This window comes from Lucilia sericata, unplaced genomic scaffold, assembly GCF_015586225.1.
Source record: "Lucilia sericata isolate MDLA Ls3-8-SP2 unplaced genomic scaffold, ASM1558622v1 Contig000318F_arrow, whole genome shotgun sequence".
Taxonomy (NCBI): Eukaryota; Metazoa; Arthropoda; class Insecta; order Diptera; family Calliphoridae; genus Lucilia; species Lucilia sericata.
In genome coordinates this window covers 1-15,628 of record NW_023994342.1, presented here as the reverse complement: position 1 = coordinate 15,628, position 15,628 = coordinate 1, and the positions used below count along the sequence as shown (strand labels likewise).

The 15,628-nt window shown below is 31.6% G+C and overlaps 1 protein-coding gene across 2 annotated transcripts in view; it reads right to left on the bottom strand.

Annotated features, from left to right (window-relative positions):
• LOC119603628 (titin homolog) overlaps positions 1-15,628 on the bottom strand; it is a 178,665-nt gene extending 163,037 nt beyond the window's left edge. For both annotated transcript variants that reach the window (XM_037955735.1, XM_037955734.1), the window contains exon 1: positions 15,377-15,628. The gene's annotated coding sequence lies outside the window, so the exon portion shown is untranslated. The remainder of the gene's footprint in view (positions 1-15,376) is intronic.

Below are 15,628 nucleotides of genomic sequence, written 5' to 3'. Positions count from 1 at the left end.
GAACTGAACTAGAACTGAACTAGAACTGAACTAGAACTGAACTAGAACTGAACTAGAACTGAACTAGAACTGAACTAGAACTGAAATAGAACTGAAATAGAACTGAAATAGAACTGAACTAGAACTAAACTAGAACCGAATCATAGAATTTCGATAGTCACCATACTTTCAAATGACTGCCTAAAAAACTGGTTTTCTATTTTATATGTGTTAGTAAGTACTTACGAGGATAATAACAACTAGTACTACTAAATGTACAACAAACTAAGTTTTTCTTTTTTTTTTTTTTTGTATTCATTCGTTCATGTTTTTTTGCGAAAGAAAAAAAAACAAACGGAACGTACAGGAAATTCGAAAGAATATCACAACATGAAAAACACTTGAAATATTAAGTAGAACGAACTTTTGTATGTATGTGTGTGTATGCACTTTAAACATGTGTTGGCAAAGTAACATTAACACATGTAGTAACTATAAAGTGTATGAACATTTTGTAATCTCATAAATTGTATAAAAATTTGTTATTATTTCATTTATAATCGTTTTACAAATAAGGCTCATAAGCTGTAGAGTCGGGTGAGAAAAATGACAGGTAAAGGTTTTTGAGTTACATGTTGTTCTTTCTTTTTATATCCTCTAAACATTTGAGGAATAACTAAGTAATACATTTTTTATTTTTAATATTTTTTTAGAATTATTACTGTAAAGTACTTTCAGAAATCATACAAGAGGTTTTAATAATACTGCTTTTGTGGGTCATAATAATCTTTAGAAGCTTTAACATTAATGCTAAAGGTGTTGTAAAGAAACCCAGCAAAAAATATGTTTTCTACCAAAGCTGCAGAGAACTTGTTGTATTGGTATATGATATGAAGTTATATATGAATTCTTTGCAAAGCAGTGTATATCATAGAAATCTTTGGAAATAGCAACATGTAGTATATTGTGAGCAGTTGCTCGAAATAGAAAATGAATAAATAAATAAACAAAATGTTTATTGAAATGATAAAAAATATTAATTTTTTTACGATTACATTAATACAATTTTAAATGTTCACCATTAAAATAAAACTTATACAAGGTCATATAAATCTATTTCAATTATTTAATCTCAAAATCTATTATTGCAACTACATAAAACGATTAATAATATATTATTTATTCGCTGATTAAATATTACTTGGGGCAGTTAAGAAATTTCACAAAAAACAACAAACCAACACATGTAATACTTTATTTAAATTGTTTCACTTTTATATGAACATGCCATTCTATGCTAAACATATGAAAATTTTAATACTCCTTCGTACTTTGTTTTTCTTTCATTTTGCAAATGAATATTAAAGTATTTCACTTAATACCCGCTCATACTGATATGTATCATATACGTATGTATGTGTCGCGGTTGAAATAATTTCTTTTACTCTTTATCGTGGCATAAAATATTCATACGACAACTCTATCAGACCTTGTATGGAATAAAGGGAGTGGAGTAACTGTATGGATTCACATTCATCATCACTTGTTGTACAAGTACAGCTAGAAGATGGTTAGATGTTACAATATGTTTTATGTGTGATATGATACTAAAAATGTTTATAAACCCTTCCTTGCATAAGAAACATACATATTGTACATATATGTATGTAGATGTATGCAGTCTCTTCATGATGATAAGAATTTTAAAGCATAAACATGGATTCAAAGGGTATAAAACCCTGAAAGTATACTCTATACGAAAAAATCGTACTTTATTTTTTTAGTGAGGGTTTTCAAAAGAATGAATCTAAAATAATATGGGAAGATTAAAAAAAAATTGGATTAGAACTTAACTAGAACTGAACTAAAACTGAACTAAAACTGAACTAAAACTGAATTTGAACTGAACTAGAACTGAACTAGAACTGAACTAGAACTGAACTAGAACTGAACTAGAACTGAACTTGAACTGAACTAGCACTGAACTAGAACTGAACTAGAACTGAACTATAACTGAACTAGAACTAAACTAGAACTGAACTAGAACTGAACTAGAACTGAACTAGAACTAGAACTAGAACTAGAACTGAACTAGAACTGAACTAGAACTGAACTAGAACTGAACTAGAACTGAACTAGAACTGAACTAGAACTGAACTAGAACTGAACTAGAACTGAACTAGAACTGAACTAGAACTGAACTAGAACTGAACTAGAACTGAACTAGAACTGAACTAGAACTGAACTAGAACTGAACTAGAACTGAACTAGAACTGAAACTAGAACTGAACTAGAACTGAACTAGAACTGAACTAGAACTGAACTAGAACTGAACTAGAACTGAACTAGAACTGAACTAGAACTGAACTAGAACTGAACTAGAACTGAACTAGAACTGAACTAGAACTGAACTAGAACTGAACTAGAACTGAACTAGAACTGAACTAGAACTGAACTAGAACTGAACTAGAACTGAACTAGAACTGAACTAGAACTGAACTAGAACTGAACTAGAACTGAACTAGAACTGAACTAGAACTGAACTAGAACTAGAACTGAACTAGAACTGAACTAGAACTGAATCTAGAACTGAACTAGAACTGAACTAGACAACATGAACTAGAACTGAACTAGAAACTGAACTAGAACTGAACTAGAACTGAACTAGAACTGAACTAGAACTGAACTAGAACTGAACTAGAACTGAACTCGAATGAACTAGAACTGAGATAGAACTGAACTAGAACTGAACTAGAACTGAACTAGAACTGAACAGAACTGACACTAGAACTGAACTAGAACTGAACTAGAACTGAACTAGAACTGAACTAGAACTGAACTAGAACTGAAAACTAGAACTGAACTAGAACTGAACTAGAACTGAACTAGAACTGAACTAATAACTGAACTAGAACGAACTAGAACTGAAACTAGAACTGAACTAGAACTGAACTAGAACTGACTAGAACTGAAACCTAGAACTGAACTAGAACTGAACTAGAACTGAACTAGAACTGAACTAGAACTGAACTAGAACTGAACTAGACTGAACTAGAACTGAACTAGAACTGAACTAGAACTGAACTAGACTGAACTAGAACTGAACTAGAACTGAACTAGAACTGAACTAGAACTGAACTAGAACTGAACTAGAACTGAACTAGAACTAGAACTGAACTAGAACTAGAACTGAACTAGAACTGAACTAGAACTGAACTAGAACTGAACTAGAACTGAACTAGAACTGAACTAGAACTGAACTAGAACTGAACTAGAACTGAACTAGAACTGAACTAGAACTGAACTAGAACTGAACTAGAACTGAACTAGAACTGAACTAGAACTGAACTAGAACTGAACTAGAAGAACTGAACTAGAACTGAACTATAACTGAACTATAACTGAACTAGAACTGAACTAGAACTGAACTAGAACTGAACTAGAACTGAACTAGAACTGAACTAGAACTGAACTAGAACTGAACTAGAACTGAACTAGAACTGAACTAGAACTGAACTAGAACTGAACTAGAACTGAACTAGAACTGAACTAGAACTGAACTAGAACTGAACTAGAACTGAACTAGAACTGAACTAGAACTGAACTAGAACTGAACTAGAACTGAACTACTAGAGCTGAACTAGAACTGAACTAGAACAGAACTAGAACTGAACTAGAACTGAACTATCTCCGTCCGAGAAAAAGAGAAAATTACTTTAAATTCCCTACCACATTTACAAGCGCTAATATCATAAAACGAAAATGCCGTTACTATAGCTATTGGTAAAAAAAAACCTGAGCAAAAATATACTCAAAAAAATATAATAAATGATATCAAAGGTTTAACCTCATGTAATACATCATAAAAGAAAATATATAAAAAATTAAAAAAAAAACATTTTCCAATAAAATGTTTTTTATATAACAAAACTATATAAACTACCAACTAAAAGAAAAAGCCATAAAACAAGTTTATGAGAGGTTTATGAGATGTTAATCCCTATTTTGTTTGCCTTCATCAAACTAAATGTTAAAAGAAATAAAACTGAGCAGAAAAAAAAACGTAGAAAAACTTTTCATTGCAAATTAAATTTTTTAACTGAAAAAGTCCATCTTCATCAACAGTCAAACAACTGTTGACTTGGCAAACGATTGCAAAAAAAAATTAAAAGTAAAATTCACGGGGGCGTATGAATGACGATTTCCGTATAAAAACACAAATGTTAAAAACAAACAGACAGACACACGGTTGGCGACAATTTTTGTATATTTATTCATTCGTTAGTTTCACTTTTATTCTCCCACCTACACTGATGTCCCTATTTTCAACATGTGTGTGGGTCCTTTTTCCCGTGCCTGCATCTATGTGTGTCTGTATGTGTTTGTAAATAGTTATCGGGGAAACGCGTTTAAACGGAAGTTGACTGCGGAAAAAAACGTATAAAAACAACCAACTAATACCAACACAAACAAACATTCAGTGGAAAATTCGTTCAACATGGTTTTAAAGTTGCCATTTGAAAAGTTGCTGCAGCTACAAAAGTAAACCGTTTTCAGCGGAAATGTTCATCGTCTGTTCACTGGTACGTGTGCTAAATGTGTAAATGTGTGTCTTCATGTGTATTTATTTGTTTTCAACTAAAACGTGAGCATTTTGTTTACACAATTTTACACTTTCATATTTACATTTGACATGTGTGTTTGTTTGTCAGTTTGTTAGTTACAAGGCAAAACTGTATTTGTCTCATTTGATTTGGTTGCAAGAAGTGTGAGTTTATGCAAACTGAATATTTTGTAAAACAGTTGTCCTTTTTTTTTGGAGATGAATACAAAATTTTGTTTAGATTTTTTTGGATTAAATAGAAAATTTGTTTAGTATTCCTTTATGTGTAATTGTATTTGAAATAATTTGGCTTTAAGGTCAAACTTAACGTCCATTTATTCCTATATAGACTTAAGAGTACTAGACTAGACCAGAGTAGACTAGACTGGACTATAGACTAGACTATAGACTAGACTGTAGACAAGACTATATACTAGACTATAGACTAGACTATAGACTAGACTATATACTAGACTATAGACTAGACTATAGACTAGACTATAGACTAGACTATAGACTAGACTAATAGACATACTATAGACTAGACTATAGACTAGACTATATACTAGACTATAGACTAGACTATAGACTAGACTATAGACTAGACTATAGACTAGACTATAGACTAGACTATAGACTAGAACTATAGACTAGACTATAGACTAGACTATAGACTAAGACTATAGACTAGACTATAGACTAGACTATACTAGACTATAGACTAACTATAGACTAGACTATAGACTAGACTATAGACTAGACTATAGACTAGACTATAGACTAGACTATAGACTAGACTATAGACTACTACTATAGACTAGACTATAGACTAGACTAGACTAGACTAGACTACTAGACTATAGACTAGACTAAGACTAGACTATAGACTAGACTATAGACTAGACTATAGACAGACCTATAGACTAGACTATAGACTAGACTATAGAGACTAGACTAATAACTAGACTATAGACTAGACTATAGACTAGACTAGAGACTAGCTATAGACTAGACTAGACTAGACTATAGACTAGACTATAGACTAGACTATAGACTAGACTATAGACTAGACTATAGACTAGACTATAGACTAGACTATAGACTAGACTATAGACTAGACTATAGACTAGACTATAGACTAGACTATAGACTAGACTATAGACTAGACTATAGACTAGACTATAGACTAGACTATAGACTAGACTATAGACTAGACTATAGACTAGACTATAGACTAGACTATAGACTAGACTATAGACTAGACTATAGACTAGACTATAGACTAGACTATAGACTAGACTATAGACTAGACTATAGACTAGACTATAGACTAGACTATAGACTAGACTATAGACTAGACTATAGACTAGACTATAGATAGACTAGACTAAAGTCTAGACTAGCTGTTGCATACCTTAAAACAAACATATGTATAATAACTCCAATGCCTAGTATAGCGTATACATATAAATTAAAATATTTAATTACTCAAATCTAAAACATATTGTTTTTCTGCAATACATATCTTTCCGATACAAAGCGAAATGCACGCAAAAATTGCATGCCTTATAACTGTGTATAAATTCACATACCCACTTTTTTAAAAATATTCAAGAATTTTATCAATTGCTTTTACAATAACAACAATTATAAAATAAAAAGAAAAAATGCCTTTAAGCAAGTGGCGCTATTTTACAATTTGTTGCATGTCACATGCTACGGTTTATTTTTCCATTTATATTTTATTATATGTATTTAAACGTTTTTTTCTTTCTTTTTGTTTTTTATATTTGTTGTAGGTATTTGTTGGAATAACAAATAATCTAGCAGAACAAGTATCTTATAAATGCGTACGTACTACAAGTAAAACAAAGTTAAGCGCATGTTTACAATAAATAAATATTGTAAATTCAAAAACAACAACAACAACAAACAATATTTAAAGCTTTAACTAAATAGCAGAACAACGATTACAGAACAACAACAACAAAAGCAAATACAATAAATGCATACATTTGTTAAATACCTGTAATATACATACATAATGTTGTAAATAAAATGTTTAAAAGACTGAAAAACAAGACTTATTATTTTTTTGCTTTTTAATGCAAAACTAATTTTTGTTGTTACTTTTATTTACTTAAAGTTTTCTTTGTATTTTAACAGTCTGAGATACATGTACACATAGATACACAATACATTTACCTAAACACTTGTCAATAAATAATAAAACAAAATACAAATAATGTCAAAGAAATAAACAAAAAAAAAACAACAGAAAATAAATAAAATACACAAAACAGAGAATGAAAATAAATACAAAAACGCACAGTTTGACAGCTGGATGACAAACAACAAATTTGACACTCACTCTCTCACCAGGCACGCGCCGAAAATGCAATAAACTTTGTGGATAGTACGACAATCTGTATGATGGTCAAAGTTGCCAGATAAATTCTTAAGGGAAAACGTGAGAAAGAAAGAATTTTATATTCGATTCTTGATTTTCAAATATTTTGTTTAAAAACATTTATTATTTTTTGCCCCCAAATTGAAAAATATTTCTGTCATATTTCGGCTCTCTAAGTCCATTTGTTTTGACCGTTCCATTATTCCTACTGCCCGTGTGGGAATCTCTCATCCATGTTTCAATTCAATCCTTGTTTTGTCAAACGGTTTTACATTCATTAACTTTCTGAATCTAGATTTTCTTTATTTCAAATACATTCATACTTGCATTGACAATTATCCTCTAGCTACATCATAAGAGTGGAATAATGAAACAGTGGATAGAACCACGAAGATCCTATGGGGTGACCCTGATGAGAGCAAGACGAAAAATCTCCTCAAAATGAGCAAGTCTGAAGTTAGTATGATGGTACGTATTCTGAGTGGACACACAGGACTACGAGCACTTCTATGCAAAATTGGACGTGCGGATTCAGACGAATGTAGAGCATGTGGAGAGGACAGTGAAACTCAGGAGCACTTTCTTTGCCACTGCCAGGCATTCGTCGAAGTTAGATCCAAGTATCTTGGAAGTAATGTTATTCCGGAAATAACATTCCTGACTGATTGGACGATTCTTAGGAATTACGTTCAGGAAACTGAGTTTCTGAAAACTGAAAAATAATTCTTTCATTTTTTTTTTGCATGATAAGGAGCGCACAACAGGCCCGATAGTGGCCTAGGTGTATTTCTTCGGATTTGATGTAGTATACATCCTCCTATCGACCTACCTACCTACATAAGAGTAGTACCTATAGAATTGAGAGCTTACCACCGGGTTATAGATCATTTTTGGATTTTGGATTAACTCGTTGGGGAATATAAGCTAATCCGGGTATCCCGCATTTTCTGCAAGAAAATCTTACAAAAAATCTCCACCATGGTACCTCCACTAGTCATAACGTAACCTCACTTTAAGACAATGCACACAATGTATGACTTACAACCGTAATATAGAGCAATTTATTACCAGTATCAGTGAGACGAAAAGCCGTCGAATTCTTAACGACAGTTATCGGCCTCACCCCATTTAAGAGCTGACGCACGAGTTGTTTTGCAACTCTTATCTGAATTGAATTATAAATGATTTTTCAAAGGTTATTATCCTTCCGCTAACATCTGTTGGTGCTATATTCAATCTAACCTATTTCCCAGATTCCGTGATAGCATTAGATTTTGCCTAAAAGCAAATGTTATGATCAAGATGATTACCGTATATACGGGTTTTTAATGTATTGTACCCCAGACCCGCTTATCTCACAATTAGAACCCCAGTGTGACAATATACTCCAGCAAGGGTTTGCTGGGATCAAAGTTCTCGGCAAAAGAGGGCACATGATTCGAATTCGAACGCATGTATGACTATATATTTTAATCATATGGATTCGAATCTGATAAATAATTTTACTTAATTCCTGACTGGGATCTATAAAGCCTCAAAAACAAAATATTCCTAGCACAATCTTCCTTTATTTTTTTTAATAGCTCGCCCAAATTTTACTTTATAGTAAGTCATGGACCTAAGTATCTTCCAGACCTGTAAATATTTACCAATTGTAATTAGTATTTACTTTACATTTTAAAAGAAATCTTCAAATCTGGCAGCTCTATTGTTTACAATGTGCTGGTATGAGTGAATGAGAGAGTGAAAAGAGAGAATTTGTATCTTTAGCAGAAAAAAGCAATTGGCTGAATCTGCAAATTGGCAAATTCTTATTGGAAAATCAAACAAACAATAAAAAATACAACAAAGACGTGAGAAAAAAAAACGTCTAAAAGAAAAAAATTTATGTAAAACAAATTTACAAAAACTTATTACTCGATGATTGAATTAAAGCCAAATTTTAATAACTTTTTAAGAAAAAAAGTTGTTTTTAAAAATAAATCCAATTAAATTATGAAAAACCCGTTAATATTTAAACACAGTTCAATCATTATTTTTGATACCTAGGAAAAATATGTAAAAATTTAACTATTGTTAAAATTTTAAGTTACGCGAGTTAATATCTTGATTCTGTGATATACTATATTCTTATTTATGATCTCACGGTATTAGTATCTAAATCAGCTGTTTGTGTTCGAGTTTTTGGTTTTGTTTTATTGCTTTGTTTGCTTTACTTTTTTTTGTTTTTGTTTATGTGTTTTATTTAGTTGTTCATATTTCCCTCCCCCTTTTATTGCTGTGAAAATGTTTGGGTTGTTTTTGTTTTCATTTTGTCTTCTTCTTATTTTAGAGATCAATGCACTCTTTTGATCATTTTATCATTTGTGCTCATTTAAACACTAACGTAGTCGTGTTAGGGGATTTGTTTTCAAACTAAAAAACAATTATTTGGAAAAATATTTGAAATAGTAATACGAGATTGAGGTGCAATACAACGATTTTTAAAGAAGGCCAATTTTAGAGAAGCTGTCACTTATTGAACGAACTCTACGGAATAAAAACAACACTTTTACTACAATTAAAAAAACGATACTTCTGAAAGTAATGTATTCTAGTCTATTCTAGAATACATTACATCTATTGTCTGTAGTCTAGTCTATAGTCTAGTCTATAGTCTAGTCTATAGTCTAGTCTATAGTCTAGTCTATAGTCTAGTCTATAGTCTAGTCTATAGTCTAGTCTATAGTCTAGTCTATAGTCTAGTCTATAGTCTAGTCTATAGTCTAGTCTATAGTCTAGTCTATAGTCTAGTCTATAGTCTAGTCTATAGTCTAGTCTATAGTCTAGTCTATAGTCTAGTCTATAGTCTAGTCTATAGTCTAGTCTATAGTCTAGTCTATAGTCTAGTCTATAGTCTAGTCTATAGTCTAGTCTATAGTCTAGTCTATAGTCTAGTCTATAGTCTAGTCTATAGTCTAGTCTATAGTCTAGTCTATAGTCTAGTCTATAGTCTAGTCTATAGTCTAGTCTATAGTCTAGTCTATAGTCTAGTCTATAGTCTAGTCTATAGTCTAGTCTATAGTCTAGTCTATAGTCTAGTCTATAGTCTAGTCTATAGTCTAGTCTATAGTCTAGTCATTAGTCTAGTCTATAGTCTAGTCTATAGTCTAGTCTATAGTCTAGTCTATTAGTCTAGTCTATAGTCTGTCATAGTCTAGTCTATAGTCTAGTCTATAGTCTAGTCTATAGCTCCAGTCTTAGTCAGTCTTAGTGTCTATAGTCAAGTCTATAGTCAAGTCTATAGTATAGTCTTGTCTTATTAGTAGTCTATAGTCTAGTCTATAGTCTAGTCTATAGTCTAGTCACAGTCTAGTCTATAGTCTAGTCTATAGTCTAGTCGATAGTCTAGTCTATAGTCTAGTCTATAGTCTAGTTCTATAGTCTAGTCTATAGTCTAGTCTATAGTCTAGTCTATAGTCTAGTCTAAGTCTAGTCTATAGTCTAGTAAGTCTAGTCTAAGTCTAGTCTATAGTCTAGTCTATAGTCTAGTCTATAGTCTAGTCTATAGTCTAGTCTATAGTCTAGTCTATAGTCTGTCTATAGTCTAGTCCTAGTCTATAGTCTAGTCTATAGTCTAGTCTATAGTCTAGTCTAGTCTATAGTCTAGTCTATAGTCTAGTCTAGTCTATAGTCTAGTCTATAGTCTAGTCTATAGTCTAGTCTATAGTCTAGTCTATAGTCTATAGTCTAGTCTATAGTCTAGTCTATAGTCTAGTCTATAGTCTAGTCTATAGTCTAGTCTATAGTCTAGTCTATAGTCTAGTCTATAGTCTAGTCTATAGTCTAGTCTATAGTCTAGTCTGTAGTCTAGTCTATAGTCTAGTCTATAGTCTAGTCTATAGTCTAGTCTATAGTCTAGTCTATAGTCTAGTCTATAGTCTAGTCTATAGTCTAGTCTATAGTCTAGTCTATAGTCTAGTCTATAGTCTAGCCTATAGTCTAGTCTATAGTCTAGCCTATAGTCTAGTCTATAGTCTAGTCTATAGTCTAGTCTATAGTCTAGTCTATAGTCTAGTCTATAGTCTAGCCTATAGTCTAGTCTATAGTCTAGCCTATAGTCTAGTCTATAGTCTAGTCTATAGTCTAGTCTATAGTCTAGTCTATAGTCTAGTCTATAGTCTGGTCTATAGTCTAGTCTATAGTCTAGTCTATAGTCTAGTCTATAGTCTAGTCTATATTCTAGTCTATAGTCTAGTCTATAGTCTAGTCTATAGTCTAGTCTATAGTCTAGTCTATAGTCTAGTCTATAGTCTAGTCTATAGTCTAGTCTATAGTTAGTCCTATAGTCTAGTCTATAGTCTAGTCTATAGTCTAGTCTATAGTCTAGTCTATAGTCTAGTCTATAGGCTAGTCTATAGTCTAGTCTATAGTCTAGTCTATAGTCTAGTCTATAGTCTAGTCTATAGTCTAGTCTATAGTCTAGTCTATAGTCTAGTCTATAGTCTAGTCTATAGTCTAGTCTATAGTCTAGTCTATAGTCTAGTCTATAGTCTAGTCTATAGTCTAGTCTATAGTCTAGTCTATAGTCTAGTCTATAGTCTAGTCTATAGTCTAGTCTATAGTCTAGTCTATAGTCTAGTCTATAGTCTAGTCTATAGTCTAGTCTATAGTCTAGTCTATAGTCTAGTCTAGAGTCTAGTCTATAGTCTAGTCTATAGTCGAGTCTATAGTCTAGTCCTATAGTCTAGGTCTTATAGTCTAGTCTATAGTCTAGTCTATAGTCTAGTCTATAGTCTAGTCTATAGTCTAGTCTATATCTAGTCTATAGTCTAGTCTATAGTCTCTATAGTCTAGTCCTATAGTCTAGTCTATAGTCTGTCTATAGTCTAGTCTATAGTCTAGTCTATAGTCTAGTCTATAGTCTAGTCTATAGTCTAGTCTATAGTCTAGTCTAATAGTCTAGTCTAGTCTAGTCTATAGTCTAGTCATCTAGTCAGAGTCTAGTCTAGTCTAGTCTAGTTAAAGTCCTTAGTCCTAGTCTAGTCTAGTCTAGTCTAGTCTATAGTCTAGTCTAGTCTAGTCATAGTCTAGTCTAGCTTATACTCTAGTCCATTTGCCAAATATCAAATCATTTGAAAAAATTCCAGCATAAATTTAACTTTTCAGATTCTTCGAATGATCTCACCAGTATACAACACTCATGTTTAAGTTGTGAAGAGTTAAGCGATCTTTTGCGAGACTTGTAGTATTAAGTATATGATGTAATAAATACATACATAGTTTCACACTATAGATTCCAGTAAAAATCACAAAAAAAAATAGTAACTGCTATTAACCATTAATAACTTTTACACCATCCACTCTTTTAGCAAAAGTTTTCAGACGGCAACATCATAAAAATTACATAAAGCACATTTTGCTAGTCATTCCCTTTGCTCATCAACAAACACAAACGCTATTCAACAGCCGAAATACTTAAATATTTTCGTTTTATTTAATTATAGATTTCATAAAAAGCTTTACATCTTCATTAGTTTTCTACTACTATGTATGAACTATGATTGATTGTTCGAAATGTTTAATCTAAAAATAAAATAAATAAACCTAAAATGGCAAAGATTTCGCCTTCAAGCTAAAAACCAGTATGTGAGTATCTGAAGTTTAAAGCGGAAAGAAGTATTTAATACTCACTTAAATTGAAACAGACACATACATACATGCGCGACTTTTTGTTTATAAGTGCTATGTAGTATACAATAAGTACATATAATTAACTAAAAATTTCACTTCAGTTAAAAAAAAATATGTAGGTGGAAAATACCGGTTATTGAACTAGAAAAATATAAACTTTTAAGTCATAAAACAAAATACAATAAATTATAAAAACAAAACAAACCCTAAAATTAGCTAAGAGCAGGAAGAAGATGTTATTGAAGACGATGAGAAGCAGTGGAGAAACAAAGTAAGTAACAAATAAAACCTCTCATTATCATGTATTCACAATTCATAGACAAATATAAGTTGGTTGTAGGAAACCCGGCAGATTTAAAGGTACATACTTTGATTACTGTTTATATTTGCCTTCTTAAACTAAGTAAATGTTAAACACAGCATTACTTTTCATCAAAGTTCAAATTCATTTAGCGATATGGTTACTGATGATCCTAAAGGAAATAGTTTTAAATCAATTACGTGTGATCGCCGATATGAGGCAAGTTAGCTTTAACCTTTGTAACTAGTTCAATGATCTATAAGGCAAATACAAATTCTATAATCCATTGAACATAAATCTTAGTTTAGGTTAGATTAAGTGGACTGGAGGATGTATACTACATCAGATCGGAAGAAATATATCTAAGACGCTATAACGCCAACTATGCGCTCCCCTACTTAGATATTGTTAATGGAAAGAACATTATATAGTGCTCTTTGGAAGTATTATCGTCCGATGTTTAGAAATCCAGTTTCCAAGATGTAGTTCCTTGGTATTTTCAATATTACTGAGGGATTATTTTGTCTATTTCTGGTCTCTGTAATCGGGCACATCCGACTACGAAATATTCCAGTAGTCAAGACCATAGACTGTTCTATAGTCAAGACTATAGATTGTTCTATAGTCAAGACTATAGACTGTTCTATAGTCAAGACGATAGACTTTTTCTATAGTCAAGACTATTGACTGTTCTATAGTCAAGACTATAGACTGTTCTATAGTCAAGACTATAGACTGTTCTATAGTCAAGACTATAGACTGTTCTATAGTCAAGACTATAGACTGTTCTATAGTCAAGACTATAGACTGTTCTATAGTCAAGACTATAGACTGTTCTATAGTCAAGACTATAGACTGTTCTATAGTCAAGACTATAGACTGTTCTCTAGTCAAGGACTATAGACTGTTCTATAGTCAAGAGTTTAGACTGTTCTATAGTCAAGACTATAAACTGTTCTATAGTCAATACTATAGACTGTTCTATAGTCAAGACTATAGACTGTTCTATAGTCAAGACTATAGACTGTTCTATAGTCAATACTATAGACTGTTCTATAGTCAATACTATAAACTGTTTTATAGTCAAGACTATAGACTGTTCTATAGTGAAGACTATAGACTGTTCTATAGTCAAGACTATAGACTGTTCTATAGTCAAGACTATAGACTGTTCTATAGTCAAGACTATAGACTGTTCTATAGTCAAGACTATACACTGTTCTATAGTCAAGACTATAGACTGTCCTATAGTCAAGACTATAGACTGTTCTATAGTCAAGACTATAGACTGTTCTATAGTCAAGACTATAGACTGTTCTATAGTCAAGACTATAGACTGTTCTATAGTCAAGACTATAGACTGTTCTCTAGTCAAGACTATAGACTGTTCTATAGTCAAGACTTAGACTGTTCTATAGTCATGACTATAGACTGTTCTATAGTCAAGACTTTAGACTGTTCTATAGTCATGACTATAAACTGTTCTATAGTCAATACTATAGACTGTTCTATAGTCAATACTATAGACTGTTCTATAGTCAATACTATAAACTGTTTTATAGTCAAGACTATAGACTGATCTATAGTCAAGACTATAGACTGTTCTATAGTCAAGACTATATGTTCTATCGTAGTCATTAAATTACCTTTGTTCCTTTTCTTATACTTAATTTACCCAGAACGTTTTGTCCAAGAAGTGCACCAGATTATTGTTGCCTAAGATAGAGTTAGTCAATCACAATGAAAATTCAGATTATAATGTGAAAACCTCTTTATTTATTAAATTTGCAGTATTGTTCAAAATCTAAGCAACTTTTTTTCACGCTTCATATGCTTATGTGGTTACTCTAGCTTTTTTAAACAACAGAGAAGCTTCTCTGCAAAAAAATCTCTCAGGTTCCCTTAGGCATTAAAAACTGGCGATTGATAAAGGAAATCCAAATCATAAATCGTATTTGCCGAACAAATCTTAGATTAACATTGATGCTATGTGGAACCATCAAACAACTGAAGTACCCTAGAGAAAGAGAACTGGTTCAACATTCAGTTAAACTGACAAATCCGTGGTCTAGGAGGGAAATCATGTTCACTGTTTACATCTTCTTAGAGAAGTCACAAACCTAAATTAAAGTTCCATTCTGAGGTGTAAGTTTTGGAACACTCGAATACCATTTGTAAGAGAACACTTAGAGATTTTTTTAGATAAACATAAATTCTAAAATTTGTGGAAAATTCGCAGTATTGACATATTAGATATATGCATGTACTATTTGACCTTTTTATTCAATCTTAGAATGAGTTCATTTTAATCAATCAACAAAAAGTTTCCTCATATTTCCACAAGTAAAATATACAAAAAAAATTAACAAATCTGAAAACTCATTCGTAACCAAACGAGTAACTTACATACCTTTACATGTGAACAGCTTTAAATGATGTTGCTTTTTTCATTTAAAAAAATGATGGAAAAATATAAGTAAAGATGTTGAAAGTTTCCGATTGGAGATTTATAGTAATCCTTATTTGTGGTATTACGAAATTGGTGATTGAGAACAAGTTTTAGTGTTAATCCACTTGACACATTTTTATAAGTATTTGAGTGGTTATTTTATATTAAAAAGAATTTATTGTTTTTCTTTTTTTTGTATAAATTTTATTGTTA